Source organism: Canis aureus, chromosome 28 (genome assembly GCF_053574225.1).
Source record: "Canis aureus isolate CA01 chromosome 28, VMU_Caureus_v.1.0, whole genome shotgun sequence".
Classification (NCBI taxonomy): Eukaryota; Metazoa; Chordata; class Mammalia; order Carnivora; family Canidae; genus Canis; species Canis aureus.
The window spans coordinates 6941173-6960825 of NC_135638.1; the positions used below are offsets into that span (position 1 = coordinate 6941173).

Consider the following 19653-nt stretch of genomic DNA (forward strand, 5'->3'; position numbering starts at 1 on the left):
GCTGGATCATATAGCATTTCTAATAGGATTTTTTTTCTTAAGTAGAAGGAGAAAACGATGACTTCCATTGCAACCCTGAAAAGAAGAAAGGAAGCCAGAAGTGGTTAAATTTGTAGGTAAGACCAGGGACTTGGGAGAGTGCATACCTATTTTTGAGTGATATAGAAAATGATAATTAGTGACAAATTTTGTCAGAGAGACAACATGGTAGAAGTGAAATTGTAGAAGTTTACTTTAGACAGACCTAGGTAAAATCCTTTTCTGGTACAAAGTAGGAAATGCTAAAATGGATTTAAGATGACAGTGTCTGTACTGTGATTGACCTAAGTTTGTAATAAGCATTGAACTGATTTTTACAGTGCCTGGTCCATAGTAAACCCTCAATAAATATCAGCATCATTAATATATGGACAACAGATCTTTGTTAAGAAGTTATTACAGTGATAACACATTAAGCAATTCCCACCGAGAATTAAGGTGGAGTTTAGAATGCTGAGCCAGTTCCCCCTTAAAATCCCTCGTCTGTATTTCACACTTTTTTTTTTCTTTCTTAAGGTCTATTGAATCAATCAGAGTTCAGGTAACAGAAAGTACTGGAGGCATTCCAAGCAGAAAAAATATTAGGAAGATTAAGTGATTTCAAAATCATTAGATGCCTAAAGAAATAAAAGTCAGAAAGTCACCACTCTTTCTGATTTCAAGAATATATACTACGATAGCTGCAACTTAGAGTTAGGAACAGATTGATTTCTTGACCACTTGATGTCACAGCTTTCCCATACCCATGGATCTGGTAAGATAGAGAAAAACACAAAATCCAGCTACTCTCCCTGCTTGTCCAACTGTACCATCCTTGTAGTCTCCACTTCCTTGACACCTTCAAGTGTGGTACGATTAATCTCATTGAAAGAACCTAAGCTGTATTGAGAGGCCTAGCCATGAAGGAGTGTAGGAAAAACAGTTTTCGATTTCCAATTTCTGTCATTCTTAGGGATGGGGGAATAGAAGACTATAGAAATGAATGCCAAATGGAACAATATCTAGCATGTGAAACATCCCTATGCAGTCATTAGAATGACTAAATTAAGAAGACTAACAGTATAAGTTTTAGGATATGAAGCAAGTGGAATTTTTCATACATTGTTGGTGGAATGTTAAATGGCACAATTTTGGCAAACAGTTTGGCAGTATTGTATAAAGCTAATGACACACTTACCATGCAACCTAATCATTCCACTCCTACATATTTACCCAAGAGAAATAAAATGTGTTTCCATACAAAGACTTGTGAACGACTCATAGCAGATTTATCACAGTAGCTCCAAACTGGAAAACAGCCCAGGTGTAGCAGAATCCATAAGCACATTGTAGAACGTTCATACACTGGAATACCAATCAATAAATATGAGGAATGTGTTGCTCTAATAAGCAATAACATTACTGGATCTCAGAAATCACGAATGAAAATAATCATGAGTGAAATAAACCAAACCCAGAATTATATACTGCATGATTCTATTTATGTGAAATTTTAGACAAGATCAATCCCATCCATGGTTTAGAAAATATTTCAGTGATTATATCTGAGGGTATGGAGGAGATTGATTGGAAATTAACACAAGGGAACTTTTTTGGATGTTGGAAATATTCTATATCATGATTATCATGGTGCTTACATGCGTGTATACATGTGATCATTAAACTCTATATTTAAAATGGTTTCATTTTATCTTATGTAATGTATATCTCAATAATGTTAATTCAGGAACTGTGAAGGATCTGAGGTTTTACCTAACTTTTTCCGAACTCTTAATCAGTTTGGGCTGAGATAACAAATTACCATAGACTGTACAGATTGAACAATAGAAATTTATTTTTTGTGGTTCTGGAAGTTAGGAAATCCAAGATGAAGGTGCTGACAGATCTGGTGTCTGGTGAGGGCTGTCTTCTAGCTTTGCAGATACCATTTTCAGATTGTGTCTTCATGTAGTGGTGATGGGGGGAGAGGTGCAAAGAGAGAGAAAGAATGAGAGAGAGACAAAGCGAGAGCTCTCCTGTTTCTTCTTACAAGAGTACTAATCCTATTCATGAGGTTTCCACATGGGTGAAGGCCTCATGGCCTAATTATCCCCTAAAGGTCTTAATTTCTAATATTTATAAAAAATATAATTTTTTTTGATGGGGAGGAGTCACAAACATTCAGGCACTAACAATACATATAAAATCACAAGACACTTAGGTCAGACACAAAGACAGTTTATTAGTCACAGCAAAAGCATCAGCTAGTTGCCAACTTCATAGCACCAGTTCCTTGAGTTTCAGTCCCCGTAGGGTGATGTGCTGGAAGTTGAATGGTAACTGTACATGCAGAATAAATAACAGGGGATAAATCCTAGAATTAAAAAACTCTGATTATATATTCAACTGCTGGTAAACTCCTCATCTCATTCTGGAGATAGAGACTTTATCTTTACTCTAGAATGTAAGCAAATCTCCTCCAGGAAGGTCTTTATTGCTCTGAAACATCTCAGGGGAGGGAGATATCTCTAAACTTTACTCTCCTGCAATGTCACCTTATATAAAAATATTTTTAAACTGACTGTAAGTGCCTTTGCTCAGAACATCTAGAAATGTGAGAGATATTTATAGATAATTATTTCCCAACATAAAGTTTATTTTAAAAACTGGCCATAATGATTGACCTGTAATATATTCTGTTAGTTCAATAAAATATTTCAAAGAATATGTACCATTTAAATATGCCAAGCTGAGTTCAAGCCAGTTGTTTGTGCTTCATATTCAGGAAATTCACATTACCTAATTACATTTCCAAATGTCTCAAAATAAAATTTAGATCATTAGAACTTGGGGAATTCATTGAATCGGTCACTAATTTTATAAGAAATTCTCTTTCAATTTATATTATAATTGTTTACGGTTAAAAAAAAAAGTCATCATGCATTTAATGTAGAATTTCTCATTCTTTTTGTGTTTATTGCCCCTTGTGGATAAAAGTTATAAATTGGAAGGGAGCATTATTAAACACATGAAAATATTGCAATATTGTTTGCCATACAAAAATTTTTGCAAAGCTAATCTTATACACTTTGTATTCATTCAAAGCTGTTTATTTAACTGAATGCATAGCTTGTATCTAGGTTGATGCCTCGTTCTCAGGGCATCGTCCCTAGAGCAGAATTGGATAGTCCAGTTACTGGGAGCTCTTTAAATTGCAAGGACTGTTCTCATGGCAGCGCAAAGCAGCATAGCTTGGATTTAAAAAAAAAAAAACATGTGGCTAGAGAGTCAGGATTCTTTTCAAATGAGTCAAGGTTCAGAGTTGAGAAGAAAAATTACAAATGCAAATTTACGGATAAGCAAGGATGAAAATTTGGAAATAATATAACAAGTTCATGACTGGTATATATGAGAGGGGAAATAAGCTTTGATTACTGCATAAGGCAAGATGAAAATAAGGGTGCTTAATTTAAGTTATTTGGGATAAGATTGTGTGCCTGATGGTCCCCTAAGAAAATAGCTGTCCTAGCTAGGAGGCAAGTAGAACAGCTTTGTGGAATCCCAAAGAATGGACACGAGGCCTAGAGCACAGTGCCAGTGGGGGAAGCAAAATAGGTTGTCTGTGCTGATTGCTCTGTCCTTTGGACTTCTGAGGCTGAATTCAGCATGAGTATAGTAAAAAAATTTATCTAAAACATCTGAAGGGGTAGATTGGGAATGTATAAGAGGAAATCGAGACCCTCAGGATTGTTGGAATTCTAGTCGGCATCTTGCTACTTAGAAAATGACACTAGCAGACTCTGGGGGGAGAAGGTATTGAAATCATGGATAAAACATAAACTTGAACAATATCAGAGCTGTTTATTTGACCTTTTTCTGATCTCAATGATTGGGAGCTGTGGATAATAATAATAATAATAATATGGGGCACCTGGGTGGCTCAGTGGTTGAGCATCTGCCTTTGGCTCAGGTTGTGATCCTGGGGTCCTGGGATCGAGTCCTGCATCAGGCTCCTTGTAGAGAGCCTGCTTCTCTCTCTGCCTATATCTCTGCCTCTCTCTGTGTGTCTTTAATGAATAAATAAATAAAATATTAAAAAATCTTTAAATAATAATAATAATAATGATATGAATATAATATTTTCCTGATATTTACCACATTGTGAGTAATTTTCAAACCATTTTATACCTGTCAACTCACCCTAATTATTACAAAATCTTGTCATAGAAGTACTGTTATTATCTTCACTTTATAAATGACTAAACTATGGTACAGAGAGTAAAGAAAAATTCTCATAGCCACAGAAAGAACTAGTAACTGAAATAATCAGTAGATGTTCTGATGTATAAACTCATTGAAAGAATTACTAGTTTATGAGAATCTTTATTTTTTTTTTGCGTTTATGAGAATCTTTAAATGATAAAAAATAAAAGTCCCAGCCCAGTTTATATATATGATGTATAAGGTTTGCATTTTATTATATTTTTCTTAAAGATTGATTGATTGATTGATTGATTCCACAGAGAGGGAGTGCAAGTGAGTGCCAGCAGAGTGAGGGGCAGAGGAAGAGGGAGAGGCAGCAGAGAATCCCAAGCAGATCCTGCACTGAGCTTAGAGCCCGAGGTGGGGATCAATCTCACAACTCTAAAATCATGACCCTGAGATCATAACCTGAGCCAAAACCAGGGGTTGAATGCTTAACCAACTAAGCACTCAGGCACCCCTAAAATTTGTATTTTAAATGAGATTCCTTTTCAGAGAAGTAGGAGATTGTCAATGCTTTTTTCTCCTCTGTTCCTGGTAATCTTCTCAAATGGTTTCAGATCAGTTCTATCTAGAGGTGACTGTCAAGGCATTAAACTCAGCCTCTAATTGTTTGACATATAGTTCTAAGACACAGAAAGAACTGTAACAGTGCTAGGTTTCTTTCTTAGCCAGTAACTACTAAAAATTAGGTAGTATTGGGATTTGTTTTGTTTTGTTTTTATTTTTGATGCAGTACTAAGCTAGGCAGTTAGGAGCATGGGCTCTAGAACCAGGCTATTTAGTTCAAATTATGGCTCTAACACTTAAAAATATTTAACTCCTCTATGGCACAAGTTCCTCCCTAGTGCTTCAATATATCTGCTTTAAGGGGATGTCGTGTGGTCTAAATGAGTTGATATAAATATTGCATTTGGAACAGTACCAGATACATAGTAAGCATGCAATAAATATTCAATATTATCATTATTTTTTCTCTTCATATTCTGTGAATGGGAATACGCCTGCTTGGAACAATAAAACTTATGTTTCAAACTTCCTCTTTGAATGTTAAGAATATAATATGATAAGAATTTGAAGAATATCTTTGGAAATTATAGTTTCTTATTAGTCAAATGAAAGGATTATATAAGCTTCTCATTTGGCTTGTTTGTTCTGACTTTGAGGCTGCCTGACTCTTGGAATGCACCCAGGAAAACAATGGATTATATTTATTTCCTAGAAGCACAAAGACTAAATGTGAGCTGATCAGTTCTGTGTGAGCTTCTAGGTGGTCTAGTTTTACCATTTATGTAAAGTAGGCTCCCTTACCAGTAATTCATTTAAAAAAAAACACAAGACCTTGCCTGTTAGTAAACTTAGGTATATTGTTGATTGTCTCTTCTTTAGGTGGCTAGTGGTTAAGTAAACCAATCCTTTATTGGATGAGACATCCTTGGACAAAGGCATAGTCAGGTGATGGATAGGCATGCATGAGGGCATTATCTAATAAGTAGACAATGGGAAGGGTCATATGACAAACGGCACTCTCCTCCTTGATCTAAAATCAAGAGAAAGGGGATGCCTGGGTGGCTCAGCAGTTTAGCACCTGCCTTCGGACCAGAGCGTGATTCTGGAGTCCTGGGATCAAGTCCCACGTCGGGCTCCCTGCATGGAGCCTGCTTCTCCCTCTGCCTGTGTCTCTATCTCTCTCTCTGTGTGTCTCTCATGAATAAATAAATAAAATCTTAAAAAAAATTACATAAAAATAAAACCAAGGGAAAGATGCAGGTTCCAATCCAAGAATAGGTGTTCATGTGCTTTTGACAACTATTGGGCCCATATAGACTTTTCTTTGAAGATTTCAATAACCGATTATTTGTGTTCCCTCTCAAGAAAGGTGTTTAGATTTACTCAGATATACCAGAATTGTTTAGCAAATGCAAATAACTTGGAAAAGCCTAGTGCTGAAGAATCAAAATTAGAAGCACCCATTTTGCAGAGTACCTATACTCCCAGAACAGAACAGTAGCCCAAGTTGACCAAATGAACATGACAATAGAAATACTATACTGAGTGGGGCCTCTGGCTCCATTTATATGATTAAGTCACTCCAAGATTTCCCAACTGTGCTAGATGGAAATTTTTGTTTGTTTGTTTTTAATTCAGGGGCCAGTAGGGAAGAAGAAGGCTTTAGCCTTCTCCTCTACTGAATGGAGATTTTCCCAAAATACCAAAGACTATGGTCAGAAAGAACAATAATATACCACATGACATAACTGAATTAAAGCATTTAAATCTGCAGAGGATTGAAACAAAGTCAGAATCACCTCTAAAAGTAGATGAGATGTTAATAAGAGGACTATAATAGATAAAAGGATAATAGGATAAGAACAAGCCGGCTCGTTTTTTTTTCCAAATCAAATCAAGACTATATCAATTTATAAAACCATATATAATCAATGAACATTATCAAACTAGGTAATTTAGTTTAAAAAATAAAGCAACCCCAAATACTCATGCCCCCAAAATTTGTTTATTTACTTGATTAGCAAACGAATTGGAAAATTGTTACCGTGTCATTTTTATTGCACGTTAGATACCGCCAAGTAATGGCATTGGCACTCACCTGGACATCTTCTGCAATCTACCCTCGGCCCTGGTGAACAGACAGGGTTAAGCACTGAGGACACTTGCTCTTTAATGCCCAATATAGCAAAGTTCTTGGACCACTAATTCCTAATGATTTCGCAGTGTAACTGAGCATAAGTAATTGACTGAGAGATCAGTATTAGCTTTGGGCTTCTCTACTATTTCTCTTATAACTATTTTTCTTGAAGTAAAGTAAAATAATGGGGATAATCTTATATACAAATTAAGCAAATCAGTTGTACACGTGAAAGAACGACTTTGGGATTCTATTGTATTGAAGACCCTGAGTCATTATCAGGAGTGACAAATAACTATATTTGTTGTTAGAAATACACTGCTTTGTGGGTTAGATCTGAGTTGATCTGGCTCCTGTAGGTGGGTGATTGATCTGTCTCTCCAGTTGGTAATCAAATCATTGAATCTCTGAGTCTCATTAAGCATTCCATCAGCCATAAGCATGGATAAAGAATGCCAAGATCTAACATCAGAGATCTAACTTATTGCTGTCAAATGAGTTAGAACCAGGCTTTTGGCCACTTAAAATATTTACACAACTTAGAAATAAGACATGCTCAATATATTGTATGGAGACATACTGCTCTCTAGTTAAGTTGGTTAATTCTTGGAAAACACATTTCTTGGAAGATGTAAATATGCTATTTTTTTTAGTGCAGTATTACTCTTACACATAATGGATCACAAAATTCTGGCTCAGCAGCCCTTTTCTGCCTTTGTCTAGACCTAACAAAGTTAATGGAGCTACTCTACCTTCTTATCGCTTTCCTCTGTTTTCTTCTCCAGTCTCTATCTGTGTTTTGTGTTCTGATTTACCATTTATCCCTAGCTTAGGAACTTTCTAAATATAAATTTGTTTGCTTTTCAAATTTAATGTGATTCATATAACAGAAAAAGTTAATAGAAAAACGTGGACCTGAGACTATTTGCATTTTTCATAAAACTACATGTAATCGCAACTATTTGAGAGGAGGTATAATTTTAATAAGCTTAAAGTAAATATAAAGTGGTATGTACTTCTAATGTATGCATAGCCCTATTCTTTTGAAGCATATTATATAAATAGAACTAAGTAAAAAAAATTCTGACATAGAAAAAATGTGAAATATATAATATCGGAGGAGGTTGTTTGGTTATTCAAATTAAATCCAAAGGTGTGTAGCATTTGCTTATGCTTACTATTTTGCAAAGCCTGATTCTTAAATTTCAAAATACGACTAAATTATGTACCAGATGTCAATGTGATATTTCCATTTAGAAGCAAAAATTTCTACTGACCATAATAATCTCTTTTCTTATGAATACTTCCTTGGGCCCAATATCTTAGAACTTGGCAAACCATATTTACAACCACAGAGGGTCAAGTATTTTGGAAATAAAATTAGTCAGTCTACGGCTTATTTATTTATCTATTTGGCTTATTTATTTATTATGGAAATAGAATTAGTCTAGGTCTATAGCTTATTAAATCATTCTCCCTTTTCAATACAGGATACTTCTCTGGATACTTAAAATCTCACACTGTAGTGTATCTCAGTATTACTAATAGGTGGAATGAACGTGTGAATATACAGTGAATCTCAAAAAATAAAATGGAAACCCTAAAAATAATATTTATATTACTTGACTTTACTTGTGTACTCTATGTATACAATAAAAACGTTTATTGCATTATATAAGATGTATTGCTATATAATTGATTATATTACAGCTTTCTTTGGTTAACAAATTTTGTTCACCTTGATTTACTAAAGTGATTTCAAAGTTCTTGTTAACACATGAACATGCAAACTCTCTATGTGCTCGTTCTGCAAATGCTTATGATAGAAGTGTTGGTATTTCCAGTAGATCAATGGAATCTGGTAGAAAAGAAATCCATGTTATAGATGCTTTGCCAATTAAAATAAAGAAATTAATGAGCTAAAACATAAGAAAGGCTCAGAGTGAGCTGTAGAAAAGAAATTACGTGATTATTATTCCTTTTAGAAAAGAAATTACATGATTATTTACAATATATTATAATTATGCAATATATAAATTGTGAAAAAGGTGTTATATGGAAATTTGGTAGGATTATAACTTACTGTATATTTATTATATAATATTTTATAAAAATAAAACTGAAACCAAATAATATACCTATTAATATATTGAGCCTGGAAAAAAAAAGGGAGTATCTTAAAATGTGGAGGAAATTTGCCAGAACGGTTAAATGTGTTCAAATTCTATCACCTTAAGAGTAGTTGAACTCAATTCAAAAATAATTTTTTTAAAGATTTTATTTGTTTATTTGAGAGACAGAGAGAGAGGCAGAGACACAAGAAAAGGGAGAAGCAGGCTATCTGTGGGGAGACCAATGTGGGACTCGATTCCAGGGCCCGGGGATCCTGCCCTGGGCTGCAGGCACATACTCAACCACTGAGTTACTCAGGCATCCCCAAAAATAAAATTGTTGATAATAGGAAAATACTTTGAAGAATTTTATGACTCCAAATTAAGTAGCTATAAGTTAAAACGAAGATCTATATCTATATATCTATATCATCTATATCTATATCTATGTCTATATTTATATCTATATCTATTTAGATATATATATATGAAGAAGGGTTACTAAGATGCAAATCCAGAATTGTACTAATTTAAAAAAAAAATTCCAGTAAAGTGAAAGCATTCACTTAAGTAAAGTGAAGGTATAGACATTCACAAATAGAAGTGGTTTCAGCCCTACCTGGAGGGCAGAATTAATTCTCAGTGTAGAGTGCCTTAAAAACATTTTAGGAAAAGTAGTCACATAACAAGCACTTTATTGAGTCTGTGATAAGTTTTATAAATTTTGAAATATGCTAGTTGGATGTTTTCGTGTCATATTTGCACGGTAACAATCAACAAAACCATCAAACAAAGAAAAGTAATAGGCTAAACCGGGTGACATCATGGAAGGTCTGATTCAATTTTTGTCCTACCCAAAAGAGTTTATGTGGAAGAGAACAGGAGCTACTGCATAAGAAATCAGGGAAAACCAGACACTTATTGCAGGCATTGATTTTTACAGGTATTACTGAGATAATGAAAGTTCTAAAATATAACTGCCAAGATTAATAGTCTGTGAGTTTATCTTGACCCTCAGTTCAGATACCCATTGTTTTTCTTCTTCTGCTCACAGTGGTCCTACAGTTTGATCCTTACTCAATATCTACTCTACTGTTCAGCACCATCTCTTCCTATATGTTTGAATTTCCACTTCAATCTCTTATGACGTCTACGTAATTTTGATATTCAATCAAATTTTAGAAATGTGTATGAAATAAATCAACTTTTCAGATCTTTTTAAGTTTTTTTGTCATCTTAAATTGATGTATCCTTATATTACTTTTGACTACTAAGAGGAAGTGGTTTTAAAGAGTAAAAATAAGAAAGGGGGAAGAAAAAACTGGGCAGTAGACAAGTTCTCAGGTAGAAAAGTATCAATTTCATCCATAGAATTACCTACACTAATTGAATTAAACAGCAAAAGATGACAAAAACCCCTACCACGCACATAAAGAGGGAGGCACACACTTTTTGGCACTTCTAATTCTCCCTTCCAAGTCTTTTCTTATCCTTTGTGGCCTCTCTCCACTCTTTTACCTACCCATCTCCTGGGGCAGGGTAGCTAACATATTAGGTAAACTGGGAAAAAATAAAGTGCGCATGTCAGTCCACTACCCTTTTCTTTTTTATAAGAGCATTTAACTTCTCCATTTCTCTTCCTTTATCAATATGTCAGTATTACTCAGGTAGGCTTTTCAGCTCCCTGCCCTACGCTCCTACCTCCATGAAACAGGCCTGCCCTGGTCCAGCATTGTTGTCTTTAGATGGATGAATCTTCCTAATCTGGATTGATTCTCACATTAAACAGTCTCTGTGATGGCAATGTGGTAGAGAAGGAGGTGAGCTCCTCACATTTCCTTCGAGAGAGTCCACTGTGGAGGGCAGAGGTGCCGTATTGCCTCACCTTCTGCCATTGTGCATCTACCACTATGTTCTGGCCAATAAACAAGAATAGCGAGGTCCTAGTTCTCGCCTAGTCTGACAAGGGATTCCTCAATAGGCATCTTTTCCTTGGGTTCTCCCATCAGTCCAGCTGAGACATTTTTAAAGCAGCTGATTCAGTTTGGATTGTTTCTATTGGCTGCCTGGCCTGCAGCTCATGTTACCATCTTCTTGTCTTTAGTGTCAAATCTGCTGTTAAGCTCATTCTGTGGTGCTTTCATTTCTGAGACTGATTTTTTTTTTAACCTCTAGAAATTATATATTTAGAATTCCATGGTGTTTAGTTCTCTTTAGAATTCCATGTTGGTTTTTTTATTTTATTATTTACTATCTGTTCCATCACTAATCCCATCTATTTCTCTAAATCCTTGAACATATTTATATTAGATTGCTTGTTTCTTTTCTTAGCTAAATGCCAACACCTATCTCATCTCTGAATCTGTTTTATTGACAGTTTTCTGTCAAGTTTTTCTATGTTTTTTAATCACTAAGTGATTTTATATTTTATGCTGAATACTGGAAATGCTACGTTGTTTAGAGTCTGGACTTTATTGTCTTAAGAGTGCTAAGTATTGATGGGGCAAATTTATTAGTTATTTCCTTTTGATCTTATGTCTTCTTTGTGTTTCAATTTCACAGATTTTCTCTTATTTTTTTCAAAAACTTTTACATTTTTCCTCCATATTTTATTTGGAGTTTTTAATGTGTATATTATGAGAGAGGAATTTAAATTTCTTTTTATAAATAAAATCATTTGTCTCAGCAGCATTATATTATAAGCAAAGTTATAAATCAAAGCAAAGACTATGAGAAAATACTTGTAGTACATATAAGCACAAGCTTTGTGTTAGAAAGAAGACCTTTAAGAAATTAAAAAAAAATGACAACAGAATAATGTACAAAGGTAGGTAGGACATGGAGAACATGATTCAATGGCCACAAACCACTGGAGTCCATGAGAATATGCTCATTCTCACTAGTAATCAAAGTAATACAAATTAAAACAACATTGAATAATTGTTACACATCTGATTTATTTGCATTAATTATAAAATCCAACAATCCTAAATGTTGATAAGAATGTAGAGCATGTCCTAGATACTAAGAGGCAAAATTAGGTTGGTGATTTTAAAAGTAATTTTTTGGGATGCCTCGGTAGCTCTATCAGTTAACCTGTTGCCTTAGGCTCAAGTCACAATCCTGGGATCCTGGGATGGAGCCCCTCATCCAGTTCCCTATTTATCCTACTTCTCCGTCTCCTTCTGAAGTTGCCCCTGCTTGTCCACTCTCTCTGTGCACAAATAAATAAGTAAATTTGTCTCTCAAATAAATAAATAAATCTTAAAAAGTAATTTTCAACATGTAATGAATTTGGAAATACAAAGCCTCTGTAGCAACTAATTATTTTTCTTGGTATCTACTCTAGGAAAATTCTCTACATGTTACAAGGGGGCAGGTATAAGAATGTTTTTTTTGTTTAGAATAACAAAATGTTGGATATAATCTAAATTCCTAATAACTGGAGAATGAGCAAAAAGTAAACTGTAGTCTATCAATAAATATAAGATAATAGTTATTAACTAAAGTAACTAAAGCTATATGTATTGTCATAATTTTGAACAGTAAAAGAAGTTGCTGGATTTTGTTTATTCTTTGATATATAAGCATGTATAAGTGCTTAAATATGCAAAGCAACCTAGTTTTCTAAGTATATGAGTGGTAAAAGTACAAAAATAATCTAAGGGATGATGAACTTCTAAATAAGAATGGTGGTTACTTCTAGAGCTATAGAAGAAAAGGAAATAAGCATCAGTAGCGGTTACTATAGTATTTGATCTTATCTGTAATAACTTATTTCTTAAGAAATAACCTGAAACAAATATTACAGTAAAGTTTGGTATATCTTGGTAGTGAGTAGCAGTAGAAACAAATTAATGTTATATTTTTATACCTTACTTTTGAAGTATTGCATAATTTTTAAATGTAGGGAAAAAAAGACAAAAAATTCCACCATGTGAGGGAATTATTTTAGGTGATGAGTCTTCCTTTACTCATGCCCTTGGAGGTCACTATATATTACACCTCTAGGTGAGCCCAACCTTGATTAAAATGGTCTCCAGTGAGATTTGAGGAATACTTGGAAGATATGTCTACCACGGAACATATTTTCCTTCCTACAGTGTCTAGAAAGTCTCTCACTGACTTCTTTCTTAAAGGCATCCTTGGGACGGTGTGTGTTTTAAATTTAGACCTGTAACCTTAATACTTCAAGATGAAGAATAATATTTAGAATGAGTTTATCAGGGTACGTTTTATTTCTCCCTAAAAATGATTTGTGTCCCAGGGTATTTGAAGAGGAGATAGCTAAGTTTAGATAGAGCTTAAAGGAGTAGCAAAAGGTTAATCTGGGCTCTTGTTACCTGTCAGTGGTAAGAAAGCAAGAAGGGAAAAGAATTGTCAGAAGTTGTATTAGAGGACTCTGTTAGAAACCTCAGCCTATCTAAGCAAAATGCTATTTCCCAAGCAGTTTACCTCAGGTCAATCTCTCAAATGGGGGTGAACTCATAAAAAGCCCAGACAATGTTATTTAGCCTTTGTCTGAAGGGCAAGGCCAGTGACTTCTCTCTATGGCTCTGCACCTCATCTGCTCCTGTGGGAGACAGATTTGGGCTCAATATGTAGTTAGAAGAGATTAACAGTTTCATATGTCATCTCCCACTTCTGTGATTACTCACTCGTTCAACCTATATTTTGGAGACGAAAATGATTCTGTCTTTAAAGCTACATCTTTCTACTGCCTTCTGTGTATTTGTTCACTTGTTGTCTATGAGTGAAATTGAGCTATTACTTTTGACCAAGAGTCATGTTAAAGGAATATGACATGGTCACCTGCTTGCACTTTTCACACAATGATTTAAGTTTCTGGAAGTAACCTTTGTCTCACAAATAGTGGAGACTTTAGAGTTAATAATTCCAACCTCCCCTTTAGTTTACAACCCTTTCTCTGAATGATTCAAGGAAAGAAATCATCTTTCTTATTCTCTTTAGTTCCTGGAAAACCCAGGTAGATGCACATAGTGGATTATGTACCAATTTGGTAGTCTGTAGATGTTTGCTATTTACTTCCTGTCACATAGCAATGATTTAGCCAGTCAATTAAAATCCTTAGTATGGATTTTTTTTTTTTTTTAAGAACAGGCTGCCTTTTGCACAAAGATATTATGAGATATATATTATGGCTTGGCTTATTATCAGTGTGGATAGTGCATGAGCCAAACCATCTCTCCCAAACATCTTAAAAACTTCATAAATAAAATTTAATGAATACTGTGTGAGAGCCATTTCATGTTATGATAGTGTATTGATAGCACCTCTTCCTAAATGCATGGTCAGTTATATCACATTGCAACTTAAAATCAGCCAAGCCACATGAAAACCTTTAAACACTATAATTTAGGACTTTTGTCTCTCCCCTGGAATGCTAGTTGTTAAATGGTTAAATGTGACCCTATTTTGACTTTCAGGTTGCAGTAATCCTAAAAATATGGATTATACTTATATAAATATATTAGCACATTATAGGGCCCTGGAAGTTAGTCAATGAAGAGGATAACCTCATTTGTGTTATGTATAACCACATCTTCAATGTCTACCTATCCAAATAAGTCCTTGATACATTTATATTAGTCTCTGATTTTGATTTATTCGATTCAAAGTTACCATGACAAATAATATTCACGAAGGGTACTATATGACAAGTGAAATTATAAGGTAGATGCAGTCCCCATCTTTCTTGCCTTTTTTTCCTAAAATGAATCTTTTAGCTGTATTCTCTCAATGTGTTCCTGTGCAATGTCTTGATGCTTTCAGGGTACACCAGGATCTTGCATGTATATTTACATGCAAATATGTATATATTTATTCATAAATATAAATTGTATCAACACAGCAGACACCTGGTGCAAACATCCATACCTCCCTGAACTATGGCAGTAGCTTCTTTGCTATTCTTCCTGTCTCCATTCTTGGCCTTCCCTCAGTCTGTCATACTACATGCAGATCTTATTCTCCTGCTCAAATTTGGCTTCGAGAGCTCTTCCTCATTTGAGCCTTCATTCTCCTTCACTTGTCTTCAGTACTCCAGGAATAAGCAAGTATCTGCTCCATTCCACATAGAACTTTCTCCTGATTTTATGTTCTTTGTCCTGATTACTAGATTTTGAATTCCTTTTTTAAATTCAGTTGTCACACATTTATACTTCTCCCAAGACTCTATTCTGCTTCCATTTCATCTTGTATATTCTTCTCATTATAATTACACTAATCTTTCACTGACATTGTTGATTTACATGTTTTTGTTTTCTTTGGACCTATAAGCTCCTTGAGAACTGGGACATAGTTTTTTTCTGTTTTTTTTGTTTGTTTGTTTTTGTTTTTTTCTGTTTTTAATCTTTGTGTTGTCCACATATGGATCAAGTCCATACTCTTAACTGAAAATGGGAATACTATGGCATTTACCTCAAGGTTGTTTTAAAAGTTAAATGGACTAAAACAAATGAAGCATTTAGAATAGTGCCTGATGTATACTCACACATGGGAAGGCTCAATATTAAAAGATTTTCTCAAATTTACTTAAATTTTCTATTCAAACTCCTAAAGAATTTTCATAGGCTTTCAATAAGCTGACCCCAAAATTCATATGAAGGATAAAGTTTCAAGAATCATCAAGAATTTATGAAGAATTGCAAAAAGGGAATTTAACTCTAGGTAAAAATTATTAAAGAAAAATTATAGTAAATTAAATTCAGGTGGTATGTGCACAGGACTGTAGACAACCACAATAGAATACATAATTAATAAATAGATCTGACAACATGAAATATAACATCAGTGGGAAACTGGTGGACTATTCAATAAATGGTCTTGATTAGAACAATTGAATATTTATGTAAAGGTAAATTTTTTCTCATATCCCAATCAAATCTTGATAAATAAAATATCCAAATGTGAAAACAAAAAAAAAAAAACATTAGCAAAATAAATATATGTGAAACTTAAACTGCTGGAGAAATATTTCTTTAATGATGATAGTATTACCACCACAACTACTACTAACAATTATAATAATCACGAAGGCTCTTTGGAAGAACTGTTTTCTTGTTTTAAGGCCTTGTTTTATAAGCACCTGACATGTGCTAAGGAATTCAATCCTCATAATGACCTTAGAAGTAAATTTTATTACCAATTCTATCTCCAGATGAAGAAATAGCATTTAACTCGCAAAAAACATTTCCCCAATATATGGCAGAGGTAGGTTTTTATCCTGGCAGGTTGTCTCCTGAGTCCATGCTCTTTAATCGCTATTATATACCAATGACAAGTCACAAAGGAAAATATGAACCAATTTGATTTCATTAAAATTAAAAATATTTGAATAGCAGCAACCATAACAAGATGCAAATTAAGAAAATATGTATGCAGTATCATATATTAAATAAAAAGCCTTACGTATCAATAAAAAAATGACAAAAAGAGGCAAAAAATATGAACATGCAAATCACGGGAAAGAAAACCTTCGTATCCAACAAACATATGATCAGCTTTCCTAATGGTAAGATAATTTGAATTAAAACCACAAAGAGATACCACTTCAAGCCCAAGTTAGCACTATATTTTGGCAAAGATTGGGAAGAAGTAGCAAATTAATATGCAGTGCTGGTGGGAGTGTAAATTGATAGAACAACTTTGGAGAGCAACTGTCACTACCTAGTGAAATTGAAGATATGCATAATCTACAAATTTTATTTCTCAATGTTTATAGAGAGAAATGTGTCCTCATTTACACAAGACAATGTGTCTAAATGTGTTATTAAAACAATATTTTAAGAGTCTTAAAAGTGTAAACACCCCAACTATCCCTTAATAAAATAAGCTGTAATTTCTTCAGTTTGGAATGCATACTAATTAATATAAATGAGATATATCTACATATTTAATATGATAAAAAAGCAAACTGCAAAAAGATGCATATGGCATGATATCATTTATATACATTTTAAACCATGTAAATAGTTTTAAATATAAAACATTCATGAAGGCGGGCCGCGCACGAGGGGAGGGAGGAAACCAGACTTGAGAGTTCGTCCAAAGAGTACTTTGGGGGCCAGACTAGTGCATCCGCTGTTTCCGTGTGCCGGCACTGGAACCATCTGTTTTGTAAAAGGCAGAGGTGTCTCTGAAACCATGGACAAGACAAGAACTTTCCTGGATGTTAAAGAGTACCCCGATACTGAGGTACAGAAAAACCGAGTACTGACTCTGGAAGAATGGCAAGAAAAGTGGGTGAGCCGCAGAATTGGATTCCATCAAGAGCAAGGACATAAGTTATTAAAAAAGCATTTGGATACTTTCCTTAAAGGCGAGAATGGACTGAGAGTATTTTTTCCTCTCTGTGGAAAAGCAGTTGAGATGAAATGGTTTGCAGACCGAGGACACAGTGTAGTAGGTGTGGAAATCAGTGAACTTGGGATACGGGAGTTTTTTGCAGAGCAGAATCTTTCTTACACAGAAGAACCCATTGTGGAAATTCCTGGAGGCAAAGTATTCAAGAGCTCTTCAGGGAACATTTCGCTGTACTGTTGCAGCCTTTTTGATCTTCCCAGAGCAAATATCGGCAAATTTGACCGGATCTGGGATAGAGGAGCATTAGTTGCTATTAACCCAGGTGATCGCGAACGCTATGCAGATATAATGCTGTCCCTAACAAGAAAAGGGTTTCATTACCTCTTGGCTGTTCTTTGTTACGATCCCACTAAACATGCAGGCCCACCATTTTATGTTCCAGAGGCGGAAATTAAAAAATTATTCGGTTCAATATGTAACATTCATTGCCTTGAGAAAGTTGATGTTTTTGAAGAGCAACATAAAAGTTGGGGAATTGACTACATTATTGAAAAGTTATATCTGTTTACAGAAAAGTGAATGAGACAAGTAAAAACAAGTAATAGCAACATGGTTTTGGGCAATGAACAGTTATGCCAAGGCATGAAAATATAGTGGATGACTCTTGGAAAATTATTCACGGATCACATTACAAATCTTTGCTCACAAATACACATAACTTTATAGAAAAGAACATATAACTAAATCAGTGAAGTAGCTACCTTTAGAAAGAGTGACTGGGAGAGTGAAAGAATCTTACTTACAGATTGCAAGAATTTTTTATAATCAGCCTGTGTTGTATAATTTTAAAAATTAAAAATTAAGGGGGCACCTGGCTGGCTCAGTTGGTGGAGGATACAACTTGTGATCTTGGCGTCATGAGTTTGAGCCCCACTTTGGGTATGGAGATTACGTAGAAATAAAACATTTTAAAAAATTAATTAAAATTTTAAAATCCTTTTTAAAACTAAAATTAAAAATATGTAATTTTTTTAAAAAGTAAAAGAAATGTAACACATATAAACTTAAGGAAATAGAATAGGCAGAACCACCGAGGCCATGTAACACTTTACTAGGTAGGGTTCAAGGTAAAAGACAGTGGTCCAAGAAATTGTATGACATTTTTTTAAAAAGACTTCTGACCTCTTTAAAAAATAAAAATGATCTTTCATCCTTACAAAAAAAAAAAAACATTCATGAACATGATATATACAATTCATAATAGTGTTTTCTTTTATTGATGGAGAAAAATTGGAAGGGCAGGGCTTTAGCTACATCTGTTCTATTTACTTCTAAATAAAAGTTTTCAAGTAAATATTGCAAAATTCTAATATCTGTTAAATCTGGGTGATAGGTATATGGGAGCTGTCACACTATTTTATAAAGTTTTGTACTTTCATATTATTTAATGCACTTTGTTTTATACTTTAGTGTGCTTTTGATATTCACTATTAACATTTTAGAAACAACCTAAAATACCACCTGCCTTCCCCCCATCCCAGAAAAAAAAAGGATACCAGTGGGCTGATACAATGTTTTCCTCATCTTCTGTGGCAGAGGCATTCAGGCTGGAAAAATGTTGCTTTATCACTGCTAGTACCTTCTCGTCCATTACTGTATGTGAACTACCATTCATTAATTTTCTTAAAAAAAAATATTTGTTGAGAGTATGCTACTTTCCAGACATCCCAGTAGTTTGTAGTGTTCGACTTATTAGAGTTTTAAACAATGTTTTATTCATGTGGATATAATGCAATATCAAGGGAAGAATCTACTAAGTATAGCTTAAAGGCAAGACTTTTCCTCCCAAGTTTTTGTATTTTCATTGGAGTCTTGGGGACAATTTCTATTAGAGACTGTACTACAAAACTCCATCAGCCCCTACCACTGTCTGCCACAAAAACTCATTATTTGTTATTCCCAGACTCAGTTAAGGAGGACTTTTACCCTTAATACATTTATTTGTTACAAATACAGAGAAAATTTAGTATGTTTTTAGATTAAGAAAGAAAAACTTATGATGTGCCATCATGAAATAGAAAATCAATTTCTCACTGGAATGTCAAGGGTAATGTCAGAGAATTTGACTCCTAGGCCATTCAAAACTCAAGTGATGTTGTAGACTTGGTTCCCTGGAAATGCTCTTGGGCAATATACAAATCCAAAAAAAAAAAAAAAAAAAAAAGGAATTCAGAAAATGGCAAAGGGAGAGGTTGATCAGCAGTGCTTTTACAACTGAGGCCTTAGCCA

General features: G+C 34.3%; 1 long non-coding RNA gene and 1 pseudogene across 16 annotated transcripts in view; both read left to right on the forward strand.

The window, feature by feature from the left end:
* The window catches only part of LOC144300365 (uncharacterized), a 97320-nt gene that overhangs the window by 41170 nt on the left and 36497 nt on the right, over positions 1 to 19653 (forward strand). For 14 of the 16 annotated variants that reach the window (XR_013366949.1, XR_013366947.1, XR_013366951.1 and 11 more), the window contains one exon: positions 46 to 116. This is a non-coding gene — a long non-coding RNA (uncharacterized LOC144300365). Of the gene's footprint in view, positions 1 to 45; positions 117 to 4541; positions 4642 to 19653 lie in introns of all 16 variants that reach the window. The other 2 variants (XR_013366941.1, XR_013366946.1) reach the window with 1 other exon arrangement.
* LOC144300364 (thiopurine S-methyltransferase pseudogene) lies at positions 17066 to 18039 on the forward strand (annotated as a pseudogene).